The sequence below is a fragment of the Acanthaster planci genome, linkage group LG08, assembly GCF_054643075.1.
Source record: "Acanthaster planci isolate LZ-2023a linkage group LG08, COTS_SCS, whole genome shotgun sequence".
NCBI classification, from domain to species: Eukaryota; Metazoa; Echinodermata; class Asteroidea; order Valvatida; family Acanthasteridae; genus Acanthaster; species Acanthaster planci.
In genome coordinates, this window is record NC_141784.1 from 14,923,044 (window position 1) to 14,948,379 (window position 25,336).

Consider the following 25,336-nt stretch of genomic DNA (forward strand, 5'->3'; position numbering starts at 1 on the left):
TCATGATTTTCTGTTTCAAAATTCTGAACAAATTCATATCTTCACTTGCTGGACATGTACAACCAAAACAAATGACTGTCTGATGGCTTGTCTAATCTAACAGGCAACCTCCATTGACGCCCGTGTATTGCAGCCAGCCCTGCTGCCCAGTAAAGAAAGCCCACATTGTGCGGTGTTGTGTAATTTCCTTTGTTCCAGAAAATTGGCCAACACATTGATGGATGGCGGTGTTGGCCGTACAGAGGAAGGAAAACTGGAAACAGATTTGCCTGTTGCCTCGACAACCTTCGCCGAGCTTTATTAAACTCCGCCACACTTATTCCACAATTCAATAAAAATCAGTTCACTTATATGATGAGATCTGAGTCTACATGTATACAAAGTAATCCACCTGGGTTGAAAAGCTAACCTTATGAAAATACATGTATGGTAAGAGGCCCTGCCTCCACAAGCCTCAAACCGGTCTTACTAGATTAACCTGAGACCTTAAAATGCGATGACAATACTTAATGTTACCGAAAACCAGGTGGTGAGTTTAACACATTGAGTGAGGTGTGCAGCAAAAGTATTCACAAGCTCAATTTTAGCAAAGACAATCTTTTTTGTTTCATTAGCAACTGGTATACAAATGGAGTCACAAAATTGTAACCAGTAACTCTATCTCTACAGCCAATATAACTACAAAAGGTGAATACATGTACAATACCAAGAGAAATTACCATCATGTTTGACTATCCACTTTTCCCAGTGTTATCCTTAATTAATGGATTTGGGCAAGGAAAAAAGCACATTTATCAGACTAGCATGATCTGCAGGCAACATACCCCCCTTTACTTTTGGGAAAGATTCTTCACCCCACCCCGACCACTTCGAGAAACGAAGGAGGAAGCCCGAGGGAAGGTTCCAACAGGCCCGGGGAGGGGTGACAAACCCCCTTTAAACCGAAATTTACGCCAACCAAGTTACCATTGCGGGAACTTGCCCAACCCCAACCCCCCATTTTGTTTTTGTTTTTTTTTTAAAGCCTGGGAATTAGCCATAATAGAGGAATGACAGCTACATGTATGTTCTTATGTCCTACTGAGAGAGGGGGGAAAGAGGGGGGCCTCCACATTTGATTCAAAGAAGGCAAGGGCTGAGTACAGGTTTTCTCGAAATTTTTTATTGCCCAGGGTGGACAGATGGAGCCCATCCCGCCAGAACACCTCGTACTGGCCCGGATGGATGTTATGCGTGTGGGAGATGGCATGGGCCCCCTCGAGCCGACGGCAAAGCCTGTGTGCATGTCGGTTCAGGGCATACACTGTTTCCTGACCCACGCCAGGACGGCATTCCCCATAGTAAAAAAGCCTCAAGAGGATGTCCGACCAGATAATTCTTACATTGGGTAGCAAGTGTCTGATGGTGTGGAGGCCCTCCTCTATCCTACTTCGAATTTGCATTGTTGGCGTGGAGAATATGTCATTGGTGCCCACATGCACAATGACGGTGTTAGGTGCCGGCATTCGTTTCAGGTGGCCGCGAATGGATGGAACTAGAGTGGAGAGCCTAGCGCCCCGCACTCCAAGCCAAGTGAGGGGTCCAAACGGCCCATGCGGGGCACCCTGACCTGCCCTGAAGACATTACTGTCCCCAACGACCCAAGTACGCATAGAACCTGCGAGGGAATAAGAAAAACACCAAGCAGCAGATGGGTATGGGAGGGGGGGTACATGGGAATGACCGAAGAAATGGTGCAAAGTTACAAGGGGCCAACTAGCGTGTGTTTTAACCAATTTTGTCTGGCCTTATGTACAGTTTGACTGCATGGGAACGCCAACGGCCGAGCTGTTGGATCTGCACTATGGAGAACCCGTTGAGAGCTGCAGAGGTGGCAGCCCCTATGCGGAAACTATGTGAACTAAAACCCTGGGGGGACAAGTTTAGTGCCTCTAAACAAGCACGTAGCATGCGATTGAACTGATAAGTGGTCAAAGGTGAATGGTCAAAGTGGCAGAAAAATGGGCCAGCCACCTTAGGGCGCACCTGCAAATACTGGAGTGTGGCACCCACAGGGCAGATAGCCGAATGAGGTTGTCTGTGAAATTGTAATTCTGCCGATTCCCCCCGTTGGTCAGTTTTGGAGAACCTCAGCTTAATAACCAACAGTTCTGGAGTTGAACCTAAGACCCACACATCCTTGTAATTCAGGATTCGAGATTGATCATCAGATTTTCTAGACACTGTAAATTCCCCCACCCGAAGGAAACCAAAGAATGCGAGCAGGAAGGCAGCCCGGAACAAGGCTGCTTCATCGATTGAGGACGTAGTGGCACCAAGGATATTGCAAATTTCGCCTAGAAGGTCGATTGTAATGGGGCGCCTTGTGTCTGTTGAACGACCCAATCTCCGGCAGCCCTCCCTTAGTTTATGAACCAGGAAATTATCAGTGGGGTCGGGCCAGTTATTGATCTTATGTATGTATGCCACTGCTGCCAAGTACGTACCAATTGTGGAGGGGGCAAGGCCCTCCAAGGATAGGAATGCAATGAAGGCGGCAATGTGAGTACATGGTGCAGGCCATAGCTGAGGGAGCCCGGACTGCAATCTGAACTGTCGGAACCGTTCCGCACCCCTGGAGTAGGACCCTCACGTGCTGGCGGAAAAAGACGCCCCCAATAAGCGCATTGCTTCCTCATTTACAGAGACCATAAAACCGGGGGGACCTCGGAGCCCTGGCAAGCCGCCTGTGGAGCCAACGCCTGGAACCGTGCCATCTGCGAACGGGATAGGGCATCTGCTATGTCATTTTTTACCCCAGGTATATGTCTAGCCCTGAATGAAACATTGCTGTTGAGGCATTTGAGGACAAAGAACCTGACTAACTTCATTATTTGAGGGCACTTGGACGACTGCGAATTAATGATGGACACCACTGCCGCATTGTCTGATCGGATCAGGATGCGCTTACCCTTGAGTTGCTGACCCCAAAGTGTGATGGCCACCACCACTGGAAAGAATTCCAGCCATGCTATAGATGGCTTGCTGGCCTTGGTTTGTAAGGGCCATACACCTTTAAACCATTGTCCCTGAAAGTAACCCCCAAATCCCACTGTGCTGCTAGCATCTGTGAACAACTGCACATCGTTGTGCGGATTAGCCGGCGTGGCTGTAGACAAGGAGCCACAAGCACTTGCTGGCTGCGGTGGCAGCCGCTGACTAGGTTGTCGGGCAGCACTACGGCCCGTGGAGCTACGCAAGTTCGGGGTGGACTGCCTCGTCGAAGAGTCCTGTGTAGCAGCAGACGGTGAACTGGTAGCACGGGCCGGCTGTGTCGGGCGCTCTGCAGGTAGGGAACCAGACGCACCAGTCTGTGACAGCGATGTCGGATCCAACAAGCTCCGGAGGGTCCTGGCTTGGGCGCGTGTCTGACTTGGAATTTGTCGTTTCTTGCGCTGTTCGGTACTGCTACACGCTTTCCGTTTTCTGCCCCGATTCCCCATCGCCGTAGGTGCAGAATGCCCGAAACCGATGAAAAAACACTTGAGATTGTGACCGCAAGTGATGCAGATTAAGAGAGGTAATTTTTTTAACGTGATTTGCTCGGCGAAGGTGTGAGCAAAAAGAGGCCGAGAAAACGCGTGAATTGCCTACAGTGCGATGTAATGCAGGTTGTGATTGGTTGCTTGTCTCGTAATACAAGTGGCCTGATTCGCTACGCGCCCTCAGGCCATTGACCCATCCATCCTCGCCCGGCCAAAGGGGGTTTTCCGGGGACGAGCCCCGCCAAACCGCATTGTCTTTACAAATGTGGCCAGATTAGTGTGCAGCGGTATTGTATCACTCATCCATGGAGTGCTGTAGCGCGTTTGTCCCCACTGGTAATCTGTGGGCTCTGAATGCCGCAAAAAATGGTATGCTGTTTCAAAACAACGACGGATTACCTACGCTAATGCCAGCATTTTGTGCCATGGTCTATCTGCCAGGCTTGCTCCCTCTTCCCTCATTAATGATATTTACAGTTGAGCTAATTTTCAAGTGCAGAGTTTAATGAAAGTCACTTTTCTTTCATATTGTTTGAGATTTTTTGGTGATATTTTATGTTTGGGGATGTGTACAACTATGCTATTCCATGTCTGAACCTGAGAGCAAAACGTGTCTACACAACCCAGGAAGAGGTGGTGTTATGTGGACTTTTTCATCAAGTTGTCTAAACTACCTCAAAAAAAAAAAAAAAAAGAGTAAAGCCTAAGCTAGCTATGCAGTGCTAACATGCATGCGTGCACATGAGCAAGTAAAGAGCTCTCAAACCTTAACATTAGAAGCACATTTAATATCAACTTTAGACTTGGTATGTTGTTTGATCTATGGGCCCAAAATTCATTGGTTTCTGGACCAAAAAAAGTCTAAGGCCAAAGAGCCTGAAAGTTCAGCCCTGGTTGCACACCTCAGGAACTCTTGAATAGGAAAATTGTTGTGCAAACATTATCATATTGAGAGATTTATTCTTCGGACATTAAAAAGAAATACATAAAAATAGTCTTCCTGATGTACAAGTTGAAAATACTTATAACTTTGAAGGCAAAAGAATTAAATGTTCTAAAAACAAACTTAGGTTACTATTTGCACATAAACTCAATACCAAAACAGTGTATGTAGAAAAGATGTAAGTAAAAACACATACAAAACACCTAAAACCCTACATAAATGAGCCCTGAGAATGAGAGAAGAAAACCGTATTCTATATTACCCATCATGCCTCCCTACATAATATGTAAACTATCAGCAAAAACCTGAATTAAATATGTTGATTGCACCATTGCAATAGGCATAAAGAAATTTCTGTAATTACTGGTCTTTGATGCAGTTTGGCAGACCATACCAAATCGGTTAATGACAATAAGTGAATGGTGTGGACAGAGTTGTAGACTGGATCACTTGTTTTTGACTCAAGTCGGTCTGGAGTTTCTATTTTTGTGGTTCGTGACACAACTTTTAACTATCATTTGTTTTACTTAGGACTTGACTTGGACTTGCAAAAAAATGACTAGTGACTTGATTTGGACTTGCACGTTATGACTTAATTTTGGATTTTTTTCCCTGCCTGACATGTAAAAAGCGTACTTTGGTGTGACTCGAACCCATGACCTCCTTCTTACTAGTGCAGATGTCTTAACCACTCGACCACCAAGCTTGCCGGTGTCGACTGGCTGATTTGAATCAGAAGTAGCAGCGGGTACCATGAATAACTATTTCAAGGATTCCACCTAAGTACGCTTGTGGTTTTTCACAATACTTCAGGGGCATACACTGAGCATACAGTTGTAGTTATTTACCGGCATACTACAGGGTGAGTCTCATGAGTCCACAGTAACACACACGAACACACATCTGGCAGTATTGCTTACCGGAGACAAGACTGCCCTGTGGTTGGCCGGCTCTCGCTGACCAGCCGCGGACATGCTTGAATGGTTTATTTGAATTCTATCAAGCACAATCACGACATTCCCTTTTGTCATATTTTTAGCAATTAATACATTTAATTTTTAGCAATTAATTAATCAAAAAATAAACAGCTAAGTAAGTCCCTACATTATTTCCTGCTATTCTTTCTTATTTCTTTTCCCAACATATATTTTGCTACTTTCTCAAATATTCTTTTTTTTGTTTCTTAGAAAATGGAGATAATCTTCATTCCAACAAGAAAGCATATAGAGTGGTGTTTACATGACAACGCAGGTTATAATTCCTCCACTCTACACTATCTAAACCTGGAATGAACTAACTGAAGTTACTTGATCCAGTAGAGCAATTTGGTGTTGGCTAAACAATGACAGAAGACGTCCTCTACCAATACATGTTTTATATTTTCGATCTCCAGAGCGACTAGCTGTGCCATCGTCGGGTTGCTGAAGTGGACATGGAAAATGTGGGGTGTCAGTCTCAAGGAAGAGTCTGTCCAGTGGGATAGCACTTCTCCATGCTACGAAGAGTGTCAGCCCCAAGCACAGGTTTGGAAAGGCCAAACACCATTTCTGTGCGGCTTCCCAGTTGTTGGTGTATTAGTGGAGATGAATTCTCCACTGCCTGGGAAGGATTTCTGTCATTATGTGAAAGCAGTCCTCCTCAGCATCCCGACAATGGATTACGACTGGCAAATTCCAATCAACAGCCATCCCGAAGAAGCATTTGAAGATGGACTGTTGCACGGCCTTATGCCGACGATATCCACCAGAATAGTCGAGCCCCATCTCTCCTAGCGCAAGGACCTTTGGATGACTCTTTAGGCATTGGATGGTTTCTTCTGTATTGATGGAGAGATTTGGGGCATTTTTAGGATGAAATCCCACGGTTGCAAAATGAAGTTATCCGATATCAACTCCGTCCAGTGGTCAATATCTGTCAAGATGTCCTCATCACAGAAAACAGCAACGCAGCCAAGGAATCCAGTGGTGTCAATTGCCTGCTCTTTTATGAAGGTAGAGAGGGTTCCTTTGTGTCATGGGACCTTCAGAAGCCTGTCCAAGTGACAATGGGAGTCGATTCCATTTGGGCTCAGGGGTAGTGTGGGTTGGGACTACAGGCGGGTTTTGGTTGCTGGAAACACATGGTGATGGCAATTAATTGGCTAGTAGGAAAAGCTGTTGGAGTGTCTTCCAGTGCAGCACAGCATTTGCGTGGGAGATGCCAGACTCCTCTCTCGCTCTATTTGGAGCCCGACAAACTGGTCATACACGTCCCACACACGCAACTCATCCGCGCTAAATTCTGAATTAATATCACCCAACTGATGCCGGACAACAAAATCCAGAAAATCAGTGGGGGGGCACTCCCAGCCTTGGGGAGATTTCTTCAATGAAGTTTGTGATTAGACTCGCTAATAATGGCATATGTTGTTGGGTACAAAATGGACCTTGAAATTGCACAAGGATGGCAGTTTCCTTTTTTTGCATTCCCAGCAACAAAGTAGGGGGAACAATAACCACTGCTTTTCGTCATCTAAATGATGCCTTACAACATGACCTCTAATTTTATTGGTGTGAACATTGCATCTTGTCTGGGGGCACAGCTGTTTTGTTTTTCTTTTTCGGCGCTACACAGATGACCTCGTTCCCTATGTTTGCTGAATCCTTATTGTTTGCTTCACTGGTAATCAGCTCAGCGGTGTCTTCGTCTTCTAGTCCTTCTTCATTGTAGTCAGGAATGAAGTCCACTTCTTCCTTTTCTTATGAAAATACATGCATTTGGCAATTAAAACTTTAAAAATCATTGACATACTTGAATTTTCCTAGAGACTGTTCTATTACAATTATATTTTTATTTAAAAGTTATTATTATCTGTATTTTTATCTAAATGTTAAAGTGCTTTATTGCATGGAAATACAAATGATAATGTCGATGCTCTTGTTAACTGGATAGTGAATGTACAGAAAATGTAAACAAAAAAATCAATATCTGACAATATCACAGAGTATATTTCCTTAAAGGACGCTGAAATCTAAACTCCATCCCTGTAGTGTGCAGGCCGGTTAATTTCCCTACCACTCCTTGTTCTGATTTTAGGCTCGGGAACTGCAGTATGTACAGTGTATGCTTCTTTGAAAGAGCTTGCATTTGTAAACGGTTGGGCCAAAAGGCTCAAATTATAAGCATGATCATCTGTGTCATAGACATGTTCATCTTCAAGATCACCATTCCCAATCAACCTGTTGCGCAATTGCCTCGACCAAAAAGGAATGTCATGATCTTCACACCTCTTAAGGAGATCGTGGTGAACGACCACGGTTTTCTCACAACTTGTAAAGTATTGGGGATATGGATTTTACCACCAAATGTGGTCCCTGCCAAACATGCAGCAATTTCTAAGACTGCCCAGTATGGGAAGCTTTGTTTAACTTGTAAACAATGTCTCCCTCTTGGAACTGATAACAGTTTTGGTTCAGGTCATAGTTCTTCTTTTGATAATTCTGGGCGACATCATTGTTTTCTCTAGCTAGGGCATGAACCGTAATTTTATTATCTTTCAGCTTTTGGGCGTATTCATGGAGTGGTTTATTTTGCATGTTATCAGTACAACCTTTAAGTTCGAAAACTAATTCTATTGGTTGAATAACCTCTCTTCCAAGCATAAGTATGTTTGGGGTTAAACCAGGTTGAACACTTCCTCTAAAGTGCCATCTCATAGTTTTCAAGATGGTTTAATTGTATCTTTCTACTTGTCAATTGGAGCATGGACAAAGCTTGCTCCCTGATCATTGTAAATTTGAAGGGGACCACCAAATCTTGAAATAAAACTACAGGTGGTGTTTGTGAACAAACACATAGCTGTTCCCCAAATGTTTTTTATTGTCTTTTGATGACCGTCAACGAGTATCATAAATTTGCAATCAATTGGATTACAAATAATTGCCAAAGTGGCATGTATAACTAAAAACATGAGTTGAAGTGGTGGTATGGCACAGTGGGGAGGCCACCAGATTGACATTAGTTTCCTTTAAGCAAGAAATAAGTTCACGAGTGTTACTATCCATTTCCGACCAGTCCAAATGGATGTCAACTTTGTCTTTACCAGTTTGGTTTATTTGAACCTGCCAAACACCTGGCTTATCGTCAGCTGGAGATGGGTCAATGAAGGAAGCGTGTCTCATCTGTGATCTACCTTGTCACGCTAAGAGTCTATGGTTGTGAGCAGCCGTTCGTGTACACTGTACGGCGTTGTTCAGTGTTTGCACGTAGCTCTGCTGCTTGAGCGTTACAACAACCTTTCAAAAACACTTCTCTGGCAAGAGTTTCGACCACTTATGTGTTCGCTGTTGGGTAAGCTTGTGTGGCTATCTGCCTCACTTGCTGCCAAAACTCCTGCAGAGTCTCGTCTTCAGTTTGCCGGATTGATGTAAGCTCCGCTCTGTAAATGATTGGGTCTTTTCTTCTGCCAAACATTTTTAGCAGCTGGTCCCTAGTTCTGTTGTAGCTTTGCCTTATTGATGGTTCTTGGAAAGGATACACTTCTAGTGCTTTTCCAGTTATTGCCCCAACTAATTGAATTAATTTGGTTTCGTCATTCCATTGGCAGCAATTTGCTATTGTGTCGAATTTTGTCGCAAATGCGTAAAAATCAGTGGAACCATTGTAAGGTGCTAGTTTCGGGATCGCTGGCCGCGCGGTTGCACTTGATGCTATTAGCAGTTGCTGTTGTGACGATTGCGTCACACTTGTCCCAGCAGTTTGTTCTACTGTATTTGGATTGGGGACTTGGAATTTGTGCGCCACAATGGGTGGGGCAGGAATGCCACCAGCAACAATGGGCTTTTGTTCAGTTGGAGCGGTTGGAATATTAGGTCCATTTTGTTCGCCTAAAGCTATTGCATGTGTTTCGGTTTGAACGTGAGGTGGTAAGGATGGTGCCTTTTTCTCAATGGTTTTCAGAGTGGCGTCTATTATTGGGTCACTGGTGGATCAAATTGCTCCATTCACTGAAGCAGGAGACTCAATGGTTGGCAAAATTGGTTTTGTGTCCATTCGTAAGGCGGAAATTTCCAACTGTGGTATGGCATCCTTAGGGATTTTATTACCCTCGATGAGGTTCGTCAGTCGGTATTCTGAATTTTCAGATTGGATTTTAAGTTCGTTTATGGCCCCAGTTATTGCCGGGGTGTTCGCTTTGATTATTTTACCTAATTCACCTATTTGATTCGCTAGGATCGTCACGGGGTCCGTAGCTTTTTTTTTAGTGTTTTGGTTTAATTTCTTGGTTGGAATTTTTAAAGTCTTTGTCTGATGAAACATCTGCACTGTATTTCACTGAAACTAGACCTTTCTCATGTAATAATTTGTGCAGTTTAGTTTGCAGGTTTGGGGAATCATGGAAGTCATCTTTGGTAACAGATCCTTTCTTAGATCTTAATGATACTATGGTTTCTGCAAATTTTATCCCTATGCCTGGCAGGGTTGTCAGTTGCTGAACCCCTTCGCATGACGAGGCGGCTAGACACGCCGTAAAAACTGAGATCCTCAGCCCACTTTTCAGCTATTATTCTCGGCCCACGCTCAAGCGAACACACTGAAAGAAGGCAGACCCTGGCTCTTGTATATATGGTAATTGGTCTTTGTGCGTAGCCCAGAAATGAAAAGACTGAATTTGCATCATAATCGCCAGCTTCACAATAGTCCCCACATTGAAAAGAGGCAATAGGAATGTGGAAGGATGAGTAGAGCTGCATGCCACCAAACAACTTTTCACTGTGTAATTCAAAGCATGCAGAGCATGCAGGGCCAAAAGAATTTGCAGTTTGGCAAGTGGCCTTTGTGGCCAAGCGAGGCTGGAATTCTTGGTGTCGGCTTTTGGGAAGAAAAACCTGTCATCAAGGGGTTAACGAATGTCTCATTTATGTTGATAGCCACGTTTAGATGAATTAGTTAATACAACTTACAAACTATTTAAGTTACAGAGTGTTTGAAATCTGCTATAAACTTGGACAGCAAAATGCCATATCACCCACTTCCTATTGCAAATGCAAACGCCCCAGCTGGGAGTGATTGAAATTACGACAGGTTGACCTAATTTGCAGTAGCGTTTGGAGAAATTGTGAATGAGTTTTGTTGAACAGATGATGCTTATTCTCCAAAGATTTTTGACAAAAGTGCTTCACAGCAGATTCCTTAGGTATATCTAGACATATCAAATACAATTTAAAAGCAAGTAGGTTTAACAGCGTGATTTTTTGTCAAAATACCCTTATTTATTCATAACTACTTCAACTTTTTTTTTTACAGTCCCAACAAATGCCGGGACTTGTTGATAAAGAAAAAATATTATCCTAAATCTACCGATACCAAATGCAGAGATACATCGGTAAATAGCTCAAAGAACATTTTGGTGGCAATTAGACATTTCCTTCCGGGATATACTCACAATGATTTGTCTCATTGCCAATGTAATTCACCGGCGTACTATGGGGTGAGTCTCATGAGTCCACTGTAACACACACGGACACACATCTGGCAGTATTGCTTACCGGAGACAAGACTGCCCTGTGGTTGGCCGGCTCTCGCTGACCAGCCGCGGACATGCTTGAATGGTTTATTTGAATTCTATCAAGCACAATCACTACACACTGTTAAAATACATGTCGAACAGGGAAAAAAATCCAAAATTAATTTGCATCTCCCCGGCACAAATCCATCCTTGACTTGTTGCCAGCGCAGGTCAGAAAACCAAATATACTTGTTTGAACCCATTTAAGTTTTAAATCAGGCCTTTCAACTGACACCATGTGTTTCATTAAAGTAGACCTCAGTAAATCAGTCAGACGGAATGTACAGAGGTATCAAAATAATTAGTTATTTGTTTCACGAGTGATCAGATAAATTTTGTACCAAACTACTGTTTTCAATGACCAAGTTTGTTGCACTGTAATGATTAATTACACTGTAACAGGAGCATTTGAAAAGGAGCACTTGTTGGGTGCACCCATGTTCACGATCATTGTTATCATGCCTATTCGATGTCAACTCGTTCTGCAATTTCTTGCTCCGGTGCATGCATTTTGTTTTAGTTTGGCTTTCGTTGGACTACTTTGGACTCTTCTAAGCAAGTAATTCATGCAATTTCAGGCCCGGAGGTCCCAGCTGAGGTCAAAAGAATTTAAACACAGGGGCCCCTCGAAAACATCTCCCAATTGAGTCCATGTGTTGACGTGACCACGCAAATACAGTAATGATTTGTGTTGAGTACTGCTTTAAACTATTGGTTGAGGCCTGACATAAAATCTTTAGAGTTTATTTACCTTGATATTTTGCATGCATTTTTCAGAACCAAGCCAAATTAACTACAAATCATGCAAAAAGCCTGTGCAACAACGCTAACAACGAATTGTGCATGCATAGTATAAACTGCATGTGTACATGTGTACATGTACAAAGTCAATAGGTTTGAAAGTGTTTACAAAGTCATTGGACAAATTAAATCTTCAAAATTAAATCATAAATCTAATTATGATATCAAAGTGACATCATGCTTCTATGTTCATCATATGGTCTTTGCTTGGACCAAGTTTCATTTTGTGAAATGGTCAAAGTCTATGCCATTCTCGCAGTTAAAAACATGTACAAAACCTATTGAAAAAAAAATTCAACATTCAATAACAAAATCAGGTGATGACGTTATCATGACATCATGTTTCGGGGAACATGTTTGCTATAGGGTCCTTACTTTAGGCAACTTTGAAGAAGGTTGAAAATTATAAAGGGACTAAAGTGGTGCCAAAACTGTTTACAAAAGAAACAGGGTTTTGAGAGAAGAACAACCACAACAGGAAGAAGAAGAAAATAAAGCTCATCTATCTGTCGGCCAACAGAACAGGGCTTTTTCGCATTCCATTTGTTAATTTGAACAACCAATCTACTGCACAAACCTGATGGCGTAATTATTTCATCATTACCATTAAGCTCCAAGGTTTCAACCCAATCAGGCATGCACTACAGGAAATAACTTGTTTTAAATAAAATGTAATTTGATTCCTCATCTCATAACCTCATCATCACCTCTGGTAAATTTTCATTTAGAACTCTTCTTTTCCTTATTATCAGCAAAGTTTCAAATTGATGGGACATGTAATTCAGGAGATATAGAGTTTTAAGTATTGCACTTTTACTGTCACCTGACTTGTCATTTGATGAAGTCATCATCGTGGGGTCAATATTTATCTAAAGCACTTCATTCCCAAGATATCAGAAAGGTTTGAACCCAATCGGACATGCACTTCGGGAGATATAGTGCTTTGAATAGTGCACTATTAATGTCACATGACATGATCATCTGATATCATCACCACATGAGGTCAATTTCATCTATAACACTTCCCTTTCTAAATACCTGCCAAAGTTCAACCCAATCAGACAGGCATTTCAGGAGAAATAGTACTTTAAAGAATGCATATTTAATGTCTTGTGACTCCTCTGCTGATGACATTGTTATCACATGAAGTCAATCTCCGTTTGTAAACCTTCCCATCCTAACTATCTGAAAGGTTTCAACCCAATCAGACATATATAATACAAAATACAATACAAAACATTGTGGATATTGGGGAAAGAGCATATATTTTAAACATCTGTCCCTTCAGGAGTTTCGTGCAATGCGATCTGCCCTCAGCGCCACATGTTTGAAATTCCTGATTACACGTCCTACGCACTTTGCGCTGCCTATGTTACAGGCAGATATTGTGCGTCCATGACACAGTAGCCAATGCACAGTATGCAAATGGGTTTTTTTGAGATTGCAAATATTGGAAGGAGGTTTTTGTCGTCGGCGCTTCATCTGTGTGAAGATCATGTACAACAGTTATGCACTTCATGCAGTTGACTTCAGTGTTTAGCTATCATCTTATAGACAATTCACGCTTAAATCTGTTACGGTTGATTTGTTACCAAATTTTGAAGAATAAAACAACGACAAATTGAGTGTTGTCTATAGTAGTTTTATTTTGAAATGAGGCAACAGGAAGCTTGAGTAGAGCCGCATGCCACCGAACAATCAGCCTTTTCGCCGTGTAATTCAAAGCGAGCAGAGCACGCTGGGCCACAAACCGAGAATTTGCGGTTTTGGCAGGTGGCCTTCATGGCCAAGCGAGGCTGGAATTCTTGGAGTTGGCTTTCGGAAAGAAATTCTCGCCGAGAAGGGTTAAAAGACGCATCTTTATTGTCACATGTCTTATCAATTGATGATGTCATCATCACATGAGGTCAATTTTCATGTAACCAACATCTCCGTCTATGTACCTGCAAAGTTTCCACTAGCGGGAACGTGTACTTTATGAGACGCTTTGAGGGGCTTTCAATGCACTTTTAATATCAAGTGACTTATCAACTGATGATGTCATCATCCCATGAGGTCAATTATCGTCTATCACACATCCCTTCTAGATATCTGTTTTCATCATCAGTTTCAACTTGATCAGACATGTACTTTAGAAGATATAGGGCTGTGAAGGATGCACCTTTAATGTCATGTGTTTTGTCTCCTTGTCTTGTCGTGTCATCATCCTATGAAGTCATTTTTTTATCTATGACACATCCTCTTCTAGATATCTGCAAAGTTTCAACTCACTGGGATATTTACTTTAGGAGATATAGGGCTTCGAAGTTTGCACATTAAATACCCTGTCATGTGACACCTGATGATGTCATTATCACAATTTTCTTGACAGACTCTCTCTAGCTGGTGACTAAGTACATGCACCTAATACATAGTCGGTTAGATTGATAAAACCGCCAAAGTCTGGCTGTTCAAAACGTGTACAAAACCTATCGGGAAAAATTAAGTATTCTAAATTCTATAAAAATCGGTGGATCACTACATCATGTTTCAAGGCACATCTAAGCTACAAGGCAAAGAGTGTGCACCTAGTATATAGTCTGTTAGATTGATGAAAGTACCAAAGTCTGGCTGTTGAAAACATGTACAATAGCTGTGGGACAAATTAAATATTCAAAATTCCCCCAAAATGAGGTGATACATCATCATGACATCATGCTTCAGGGCACATCTTTGCTATAAGGTCTTTGCCTGAGGCAACTTTGAAGATCTAACCTTGCAAAGGTGACCCCTAACAATGTCATTTTGAAGATTTTGTCCTGGGATCTTCTCTTCATGGTGGATAATGAATGTGACAAGTATGACTAATATGGCAAATGACAAATTTGGAATCGGTCCGATTGACCAGAGTGCCAAAGATCGGCTGTTGAAAAGTGAGTACGAAACCTATGGCGAAAATAAAATTTTTAAAAATCAATAAAAAAATAACAAGGTGGCATCATCAAGACATCGTAAAATTGGTGTAATTTTTGTATCAGGGTCTTTGTTACCTGTAACTTTGATGTTAATTGAAGTTGGCTTAATTAGCAAAATGGTGCCTTGCAGACATGTACAAAGTCAGTATGCTAAAAACCCCTATGTAGGAAAACTGTACCCTTAAACTCAAGTGATTTGTGCGGAACTGAAAATTTTTCATGATATGTTACTTGATATTCTGACTCCAGGGTATATTTCAAATTGCACAACAGGACGTAAAATGTACAATTTCTCTTTCAATCTCATAGTAATCTTGAGTCGAAGTTGAGGACTACTTGCTCATTACTATTGATAATAGTGTATCGCAGAAAAACGTGTACAAAATCAATGGAGAAAAACTTCAGCTTTAATCTCATGTCATGTGATCCCTGACGATGTCATTTTGATGATTTTGTCCAAGGATCTTCTCTTTATTGTGGATTATGAATGTGGACAAATATAGAATCAGTCTGATCGACCGTAGTCCAGAAATTTTGCTGTCGGAACGTGTACGAACTTATGGGAAAACATTCAATATTCAAAAATCACTAAAAAAAAATAAAGGTAGTGGTTGTTACAGCAACAACCACAGAGCTGTTTTGTATTTTGAGTTGTTTAATGGGGAAAATAAACTATACAAAATCAATCGAAACAAAACATACAAGATGATGTCATCATGATATCATTAATCTGGAATGTATAAGGGTCTTTGTTGGCTGTAACTTTGATAATGATCAAACACCATGAAGTTACCAAAATGGTTGCTTAACATGTACAGAGTCATTGGGCTGAAATAAATATGGAAAAATCTATAATAAATCAGATGATGACATCATCATGATGTCATCCATTTGGAATAATTATTGTATCAGAGTCTTTGTTGGCTATCACTTTGATAACGATCAAACATTGCCTAGCTACAGTATTGGTGGCTTAAAAACATATACAAAGTGAAGGAACTAAAAACTTGTGCGGAAAACCCCCTCCTTTAAGTTGATACCACATGATTTGTATTTAAACTGACAATTTAGTCTGATTTCTCTTTCGTTCTGGTAGTAATTCTCCGTCAAACTTTAGGACTGCCCACACATTATAAGGTCAATAATAGTGTGTAGTAGAAAGATGTGTACAAACCCAATGGCAAAATATTCAAAATTCAAAACTAAATCACGTTATTATAATGAATTTGTTCAAGGATCATACTTGGATGATTAACTGAAGGTCTGTCAAGTTTGAAGTCAATCAGATGTATGAAACTACTGAAGTCCTATGGGACAAAAAAACATGTCTGAAAAAGAAAAGAAAAAAAGGGATTAAGAAAAGCAATAGCAGTTTAGGCTGCTAGCAGAAACAGCTAATAACATGGTGACGTCATCATGACGTCATGCTTCCGGGCACATCTTTGCTATAAGGTCTTTTCCTAAGGCATGTTTGATAAAACTCCAACCTTGCAAAGGGACAAAAGTGCCTCGCAGAAAAACTGTACAAATGAAACAGGATTTACGGAGAAGAACAAGATTACCTTTTCTGCAATCTGTGGAAAAGCCCATTAGACCATGTTAATATTCAGGGCATACCAGGCCCTGCTACAAGTATGGCTCACCAGACTATCATATGTGTACTTAGGGGCGCACCAAGCCCACCGAAAATGTGACGCACCAGGCCATCAAAGTTAGGCCACACCTGGCCCACCATTATACAACTCTTAAACATGGCACTGTAGCCCATGTTAATGTAACAATTATAACACACCTGGCTCACCCATAAATGCTGAATAACAATCGGGCACACCAGACCCTGAAATCAGTAAAAGCCAACAGTCATGTTTACACCAATTAATTAATAACTCTGTAGTGAAAACACTTAACCTGAATTATTAAATCTGCAGGCACCCAATGTTCCTTCTTGGAGACTTACGGGAGGAATGGCCCATGGTGAGCTTCCATGGAGCCATTCGAGTGCCTGTCACAAAACATTGAGATTACAGCCATAGTGCCTCCATTGTATGTTCTGGCATTTGTAACTGGTAAAATAACTTTATTGACCATTGTAATAGATCATTTCTTGACCGTGTCTGTCAAAATTCCCGCCAAAAACTGCTTCAAAGTGCCAAGCTGACTCAAATCTAGATGCAGGATACATTTCCCTCATCTGAACCACTGGGGGGAAGAAATGGTTCTGGTGTACATCCGAGAAACACAAAACTAAATATTTGTGATAATGCCAAGCACATTGCCAAAATTTTGTTTACACAATAACATGTTACTTAACATAAGGTGGAGATGGGACGTGTCACTAATGTGTACGCGCAAGAATGGAGACGGTGACGCAGAGATGTCTTCCCCTTCATTTAATGACTCGACTCCAAAGGAGCAGGTGAAAACTAAAATAAACACATGAATACAAGTATAAATTATATTGCAATTTAAGAAAATACACCCTAGAAGACAAGACAATTGGAACATGGAGACACCGACAATAAACACACGCCCAGCAAATATCCAACGAGTTCAGTCAACAAATAAGTAAACCAGCAAGAGACATAGCAAATAATTACATGAAGAATATTCCAACGGGCAAAGCACCTTGAATAATTAGCGAATGTAAGCAGGCACGATGTTCAATTATAGACTAACGTTATACATCAACCACAACTTACAAATCGTATGCGGGGTAGGCATCCCCAAATACACATAGTGGAAAATAACGACGTCCTATCAGCACTTAAACCGGGATATACAGGGGCTTCAGAGGTAACAGCAGTATTCTGGTGGTGCTGAAGAAATAAACGTAACATGAACAAAATAAACGCTAAGAACACATATCGTTACTAGTAAACCTTATTGTACATACATAGGAACACGAGAACGTCGACAAGCTATAACGGAAGGCATGGGCCTCTACACAACTTAATGGGACAAGCGAGACCTACGATATCGTCACAACATTACACTGCACATAGCCGAATATAAATTATAACACAAGGCACAAAATATGGGAAGAAAATGAACAGAACTCACAGTCTTCACGGCTTCCAACGACGTGACGAAGACTGGCACGAAAAGAAAGTTCCCGCACTAAATATACCCAACGAGTCTAGTACACACGAGAAGCGCATGCTGCAATGCCATTGGCTGAATAATGCGACATGACCCAGGAATTCCATGCAAATTAGCTAATCGTGAATAATAATACATTAAGAGAATAAAGAAGCATGTGACCCGACATTCCTAGGAACAAAACTGAGTTGGAAGGGACATACTATTCAAATCAAGGAACTAAATAGCGGCGGAGAAAAGAACCCGATGACAAAACTTAGCGGCGACGATAACACTCCCCCCTGAGAATGACTATTCGAAACCAAGATAACATAATAATTAACCTTATACATCATAATTCACACGTTTATACGATATACAAATATTAGTTTTCTTAACACGACCACGAGTCCATATAACAAGACAAATAATCTTTCAAATTAAAGCACAAATATCCAACCAACGACCTCTTCTCTTCTAATAGTGTATCATAATACGGTTGCACCTGATAATTATAAATCATTACATCAAAATTTTACCCCAAAACTTTAGAAGGGGCGACAAACATCCAACATCAAATTTATGAATTGCATCACATAAAGTTCATCTTGTAATCGCATTATTCAAGTAGTATCAATTCTTAACACAAAATCTGTTACAAATATATGATTCTCAATTACACTGATCAAATGTACAAAGTCTCAAATTGAAGGCGGACCCGCGCCTTCCAATAAAATGACCTTGGTTACTGGACGAACAAGTTCTCTGGCCCGAGTTTTCAACTTAACTGATCTAACCAGACCATCTCTACCATGATTTACATCTTTTATTACAGCTAGTGGCCACAAGTTCCTAGGTGTTGTCTCTTCCACAAGCAGTACAAGATCACCTATGGCAAGATTATCAACAGAGTGGACCCATTTTGTCCTCCGTTGTAACTCTGGTAAATAAAATTTCAGCCATTTCAGCCAAAATTGATTGGCCAAGTGTTGAACATGTCTCCATCGACTACGTAAATGCTCGTGACTGAATCTACCAGGTGGATGACTGGAACTATTTCTCAAGAGCAACAAATGATTGGGTGTAATGGGCGAAGGATCACTAGGATCATCATTCAACTTAGTCAACGGCCGTCCGTTAACAATGGCCTCTATTTCACACAATACAGTTTCCAGAATTTCATCAGTCAATCTGACTGTACGGGGGAGTACGGCAATCATAACTCTCTTAACTACACCAATTAAACGTTCCCAAACTCCCCCCATATGGGAAGCATTGGGTGGGTTAAAATGCCACGTGATATCATGTTGGAGAGCATAGGCATTAATAATCTTCTGGGAGAGCTCTTTCATGTTGTTTTTTAACTCAGTTGCAGCACCAACAAAGTTGGTACCGTTGTCTGAATAGATGAACTCAGGATGACCTCTGCGAGCTATGAAACGTCTAAGACCATTTAAAAATGATTCTGTATCCATGGTGTCTAGCTTCTCAATGTGAATGGCTCTAGTTGTAAAACAAGTAAACAAACAACCGTAACGCTTGACCTCCGATCTACCATATTTAACATAGAATGGACCAAACACATCAATTCCGACACATGAAAAGGGAGGTTTACCGGCCTCTACTCGCTCTTTGGGTAAATCTGCCATAATTTGCTGGCATGGCTTAGAATACAGACGTTTACAAGTGACACAGGCTCTAATAATTTTCTTAATCAGAGGCCTAGCCTTGGTGACCCAAAACTCTCTTCTGACCATAGCCAATACCCATTCTACACCTACGTGAGCCACACTATGGATATCATTCAAAATGGATTTGGCAATTACATGTTTTCCAGAGACAATGCACGAATTATGACCTTTATGGTCTCCATGCACACGACCACTAATTCTAAGTAGCCCTTGACTGTCTAGGTAAGGATTAAGTGCTCTAAGGGAACTCGAAGCTTTCACAAATTTCCCTTTCTGCAATTTGTCAACTTCAGAACCAAAAGACTGCAATTGAGGATTTGCGGATAAGAGTATCACCCGCATGACGGATTTCCTCAACGGTCAACTGAGTGGCAGGCTTACCGTTCAAAAGATATTTAACAAACTTCAACCACCACGCTAAGGCTCGCTTCATCCTATACCAGGAGGAATAGTGATGAATTATTTGTACTAAAGGATCATCCTCAAGACAATTCGAATGGCACACGTCATCAATAATACCAACACTAAGACGATCTGTGGCGACAGCGTCAAGGGATACAATAGTAGACTTACGAACCTCAGGGTCATCATCTGTCAAGTCGACTGGTTTCCCTCCGCCTAAGTTCCAGTCATGTTTATACTTATACAAAATATCTGGACCATGGAACCATTTGCCATCTGACTTTAAGGTAGACTGTGGTCTTGTCACAAGATCCGCAGGGTTAGACTTGCCATCAATGTGATGCCACTGCTTAGGGTCAGTCAAGGCTCTGATGCGACTAACTCTATTCCCAACAAACACATGGAATCTCCTACTATCATTATTTATATACTTCAAAACAATCTCTGAATCGGTCCAAAAATATGATGAGGTAACATCAATATCCAACTCAGTTCTAAGAAATGCATCAACCTTAGCAGTTAAGACCGCCGCTTGAAGCTCCAGACGGGGAATGGTACACAGTTTCAACGGAGCAACTTTATTCTTACTGAGAACTAACTGAACATGTATCATCCCACATTTGTTGACGCATCTGATATAGCTACAACAACCATAAGCCTTAGAGCTAGCATCCGAAAAATGATGAAGTTCAATCAAAGCATCATCAAAATCACATGGCTTGAAACAACGGGGAATTCTTATCTCTTTTAGTGCATGACATGACTGCACCCATGTACGCCAGGCGTCTTCAAGCTGTGATGGGACCGCTTCGTCCCAAGACAATTTATCAGCTGTAGCCTTTTGGAACAAAAGTTTTCCAGCGAGAACCACAGGGCCTAAAAGACCAAGAGGGTCAAATATAGAGGACACAGCACTTAGCATCTTCTTTCTAGTGAGAGGACTCTCCTTGTCACGCCCAACTTCGAAGAAGAACTCATCAGTAGATATCTTCCATTTTATGCCCAGCGCCCGACTTTCACAAAGAGGACCCAGTGTACGAACTTCCTCGGCCACACAATCCTCTGATACTTCACTCAACAATTCTGCATCATTGACGACAAATTTTCTCAAGGTGAACCCTCCCTCACTCAGGACTCTTGGAGTTTCTGCGATGATGATCTTGGCATCGGCCTTTGACGACACAGAGCTAAGACAATCGTCCACATAAAATGACCTGTCGACAGTGTATCTAACCAAAGGGTGAACATTAGAGGTATCAATGACCGTACGGCTGAGGGCATAGGTCGAACTTGAAGCACACCAAACGCCGCCAAACAAGTGAGAAGTCATACGGTAGTGAGCCAACTGTCCATCATCATACCATAAGAACCTGAGTGCATCCCTGTCTTTGGCGGGTGTCCTCACTTGGTTGTACATAGCTTCGATGTCAGCTTGAATCGCTATACTGTGTTGTCTAAAACGTAACAAAACTGGTAACAGTTTGTTGATTAAATCAGGACCCTGTAGACAGCGCTCATTGAGCGACTTCCCTCTGAATTTACATGCGCAGTCATAGACAACCCTAACTTTGCCTGGCTTCTTGTCGGTAGTAACCGCATGATGTGGAAGGTACCAGACTCTGTCACCTACTATCTCACCTGAGGGCACCTTTTCAGCATAACCTTTTGTCAACAACTTGACGATCTCTGCATTGTATTTAGGAAACAGCCCGTTTTCAACCAAACGTTTGTGTAAAGAATCTAACCTCGACTTGGCAACCGGGAAGTTATTCGGTAGCGGCTCTGACCTGTCTCTCCAGGGAATGGGGAGCTCATAGTGCCCATCTATCTTCCGATGCTCTTGGTCCCACAATCTTATCACCAACTTGTCTTCTTGTGACCATGAAGAAGACTCCAGTCCCTCGTTCTCAATTCTCCACAATCTGGAAACATCATCAGTAGATAAGCAAGATACAAAATTCGAAATTACTTTGCGACTGACTCTGTTGACAGGTGAACGCCCATTCAAACACCATCCGAATAAGGTTCGAACAGCAAATGGTTGTCCCATGCTTCCACGTCTCACCTCCAGTGGTAAAAGAGCTTCTGCATTGTCCTGACCAATAAGTAAATCAACAGTTGTATGATCATGTTTATAAGCAGGCATTGAACCTACATCATCAAGGTGGGCATAAAGTGAAACATCCACAGGTGCACTTTTAACAGGTATGCTATCAACAACACAAACATGGTTCATACACAAAGCCTCCCCGGTTTCCGATGCAACAGACAAATCAACAATTTTGGATTGATGAACACCAGACATATTCAAGGTACTAAGCTGAAACTCTGAAGGCATTCCCTCCAAACCCAATTTGGCAACCAAACCCTGGGAACAGAATGAATTACTTGACCCATTGTCTAATAATGCCAAGACTTTGCATGAACCATTAACAATCACTTGTACTATGGGCATACAAGTTCCTTTGTCAGCGTAAAAGCTGGCATTGGACACCTTTGACTCGGGAGGTGCAGTATCAGGACAGTGTATGTACATTGTATGTTTCTTACCGCAACCCTGAACACCACAAATCGAACGTTTACCACAATCATTGGTGCTATGTGAGGCTAGGAGACAATTATGACAGAGCTTATGAGCAACAACAATATTCAATCTCTGCCTAGGACTCATTTGCTTGAACTTATCACAATGCCACAAGCGATGAGTTTGACTACATAACACACATGGGGGTTCTGGCTTGGCATACGATTTGACGCTCTTCGACGGACTAGGCTTTGCAGTACCGGTAGCTCCAGTATCAAGCTGTGACTGACGCGACACTGAAGAGTTAAGAGAAACACCCTGATTGGAACCTCTTGACCGATCAAAACGCTTAGGATATAGGTTACCATACACAGGATCGTTAACCTCACAAGCAATGTTACTCACAAAATCTACCAAGTCTTTAAAACTAGGATAGGATTCATTAGCCCTTTTGGATTTCAAGGCAGATTTCCTCCATCTTAACTGAACATAATTTGGCAGTCTGCTTACAACATCAAGTATAAATGACTGAGATTTAACCTCATCCAAGGTATCCAATTGGGTCAGTGTAAGCAAGGCAGTTTTCATGTCATCTGCTAACTGCTGGATCTCATGTGGAAGCCGCAACTGCTTACCTGATCTGAGCCCCTTAATAAGACGCTCTGTAACAAGATGTTTGTTACCGAAACGTGATTCCAAGATTGAAAGTGCTTGAGTATATCCTACGGTCCCCCCAATCAACTGACACCCCCTAATAGCTTCTTTAGCCGGACCCGATGTATATTGCATGAGTCTGGCTAATTTCAAATCACTACCTTCCCCCATTTTGTCAACATTGACCTCAAAGGCCATAAGGAATTGATGGTAATGTAAGGGATTTCCATCAAATACCTGCAACTCAACCTTGGGTAAATTAAGCAAACCCATAAACTGTTCTCGAGAAAGATCACCATACAAATTTGATTCAGATGAACTAGAATCTTTGTGATCAACTTCAGACTTAACGCCTTTTGAACGGCCTTTAACTGAACCAAGCACAGAAATGTATTCATCTTGTTGCTTACAAAAATAAGTATCACTAGCCTCAATATCATCTTCATCGCTAAGCAAGGCCTGGTAATCATTGTGAACAGATGTAAAAACACTAAACGAGTACTTAAGTTTGACTACGTAATCATCAATTAGGGTTAAATCATCTTCTGCAATACACTGTCTTATCTGATTGGCTTGCTTGGTGACCGCACGCTTGGCTGATGCCCTGGCCGTTTTTAGCTCTGCTGCAGTAGACATTGTCGATGACGATTCCCAGCTTTCTTGATCAACAAAGATAGCTAGCAGGAAGATGGAGACTATGAGGTTGGAGCTCAGGATGACGCGATGACCAAGCAAAGCCAAAGGTAGGATCATCAACTAAGAACTGGATGCTACGATGACGATTTTTTTCACTGTCACTAATGTGTACGCGCAAGAATGGAGACGGTGACGCAGAGATGTCTTCCCCTTCATTTAATGACTCGACTCCAAAGGAGCAGGTGAAAACTAAAATAAACACATGAATACAAGTATAAATTATATTGCAATTTAAGAAAATACACCCTAGAAGACAAGACAATTGGAACATGGAGACACCGACAATAAACACACGCCCAGCAAATATCCAACGAGTTCAGTCAACAAATAAGTAAACCAGCAAGAGACATAGCAAATAATTACATGAAGAATATTCCAACGGGCAAAGCACCTTGAATAATTAGCGAATGTAAGCAGGCACGATGTTCAATTATAGACTAACGTTATACATCAACCACAACTTACAAATCGTATGCGGGGTAGGCATCCCCAAATACACATAGTGGAAAATAACGACGTCCTATCAGCACTTAAACCGGGATATACAGGGGCTTCAGAGGTAACAGCAGTATTCTGGTGGTGCTGAAGAAATAAACGTAACATGAACAAAATAAACGCTAAGAACACATATCGTTACTAGTAAACCTTATTGTACATACATAGGAACACGAGAACGTCGACAAGCTATAACGGAAGGCATGGGCCTCTACACAACTTAATGGGACAAGCGAGACCTACGATATCGTCACAACATTACACTGCACATAGCCGAATATAAATTATAACACAAGGCACAAAATATGGGAAGAAAATGAACAGAACTCACAGTCTTCACGGCTTCCAACGACGTGACGAAGACTGGCACGAAAAGAAAGTTCCCGCACTAAATATACCCAACGAGTCTAGTACACACGAGAAGCGCATGCTGCAATGCCATTGGCTGAATAATGCGACATGACCCAGGAATTCCATGCAAATTAGCTAATCGTGAATAATAATACATTAAGAGAATAAAGAAGCATGTGACCCGACATTCCTAGGAACAAAACTGAGTTGGAAGGGACATACTATTCAAATCAAGGAACTAAATAGCGGCGGAGAAAAGAACCCGATGACAAAACTTAGCGGCGACGATAACAGGACGGAAGTGGGTAAACAAAAGTTTGGAAGTTGCACTATCTATTAGATCTTTACCCTATAAAGGCTGTGACAAAACTGACCTTAAATTACATTCCCTAAATCCATCAAGCCATGCCTCTTATTAAGAAGATGCCCCATTGGTTACAAGTTTTGTCACAGAAGTTCCCTTATTGGTCTAAATTCTCTAATGTAAATGGCTGACACATTATGCTAATCATTCAGTGGATCCTTTTTAGAATTCTGTGTTTTCTACTAATTTTATAAAGACATTTTGACCAAGATGCTTGCTTCCAATTCAACACATACATGTACTTGCAGATAAGGAAAGCTTGTAAAAAATACTACCTAATAGTTCAAGTTGTGTTCATTCGTTTTAGACGTT

At 41.6% G+C, this 25,336-nt stretch overlaps 1 protein-coding gene, 2 long non-coding RNA genes and 1 pseudogene across 6 annotated transcripts in view; 1 reads left to right on the top strand and 3 right to left on the bottom strand.

The window, feature by feature from the left end:
* Positions 1-25,336, top strand: part of wdr60 (WD repeat domain 60) — a 270,009-nt gene that overhangs the window by 198,907 nt on the left and 45,766 nt on the right. The gene's annotated exons all lie outside the window — the stretch shown is intronic.
* LOC110986066 (uncharacterized) lies at positions 988-3,562 on the bottom strand (annotated as a pseudogene).
* On the bottom strand, positions 17,145-19,862 carry LOC147798418 (uncharacterized). Its single transcript, XR_015426197.1, has 2 exons — positions 17,469-19,862; positions 17,145-17,192 (listed from the first exon to the last, which is right to left on the bottom strand). It is a non-coding gene; the product is annotated as an uncharacterized LOC147798418 (long non-coding RNA).
* Positions 23,956-24,947, bottom strand: LOC147798419 (uncharacterized). The gene is made up of 2 exons (XR_015426196.1): positions 24,280-24,947; positions 23,956-24,003 (listed from the first exon to the last, which is right to left on the bottom strand). It is a non-coding gene; the product is annotated as an uncharacterized LOC147798419 (long non-coding RNA).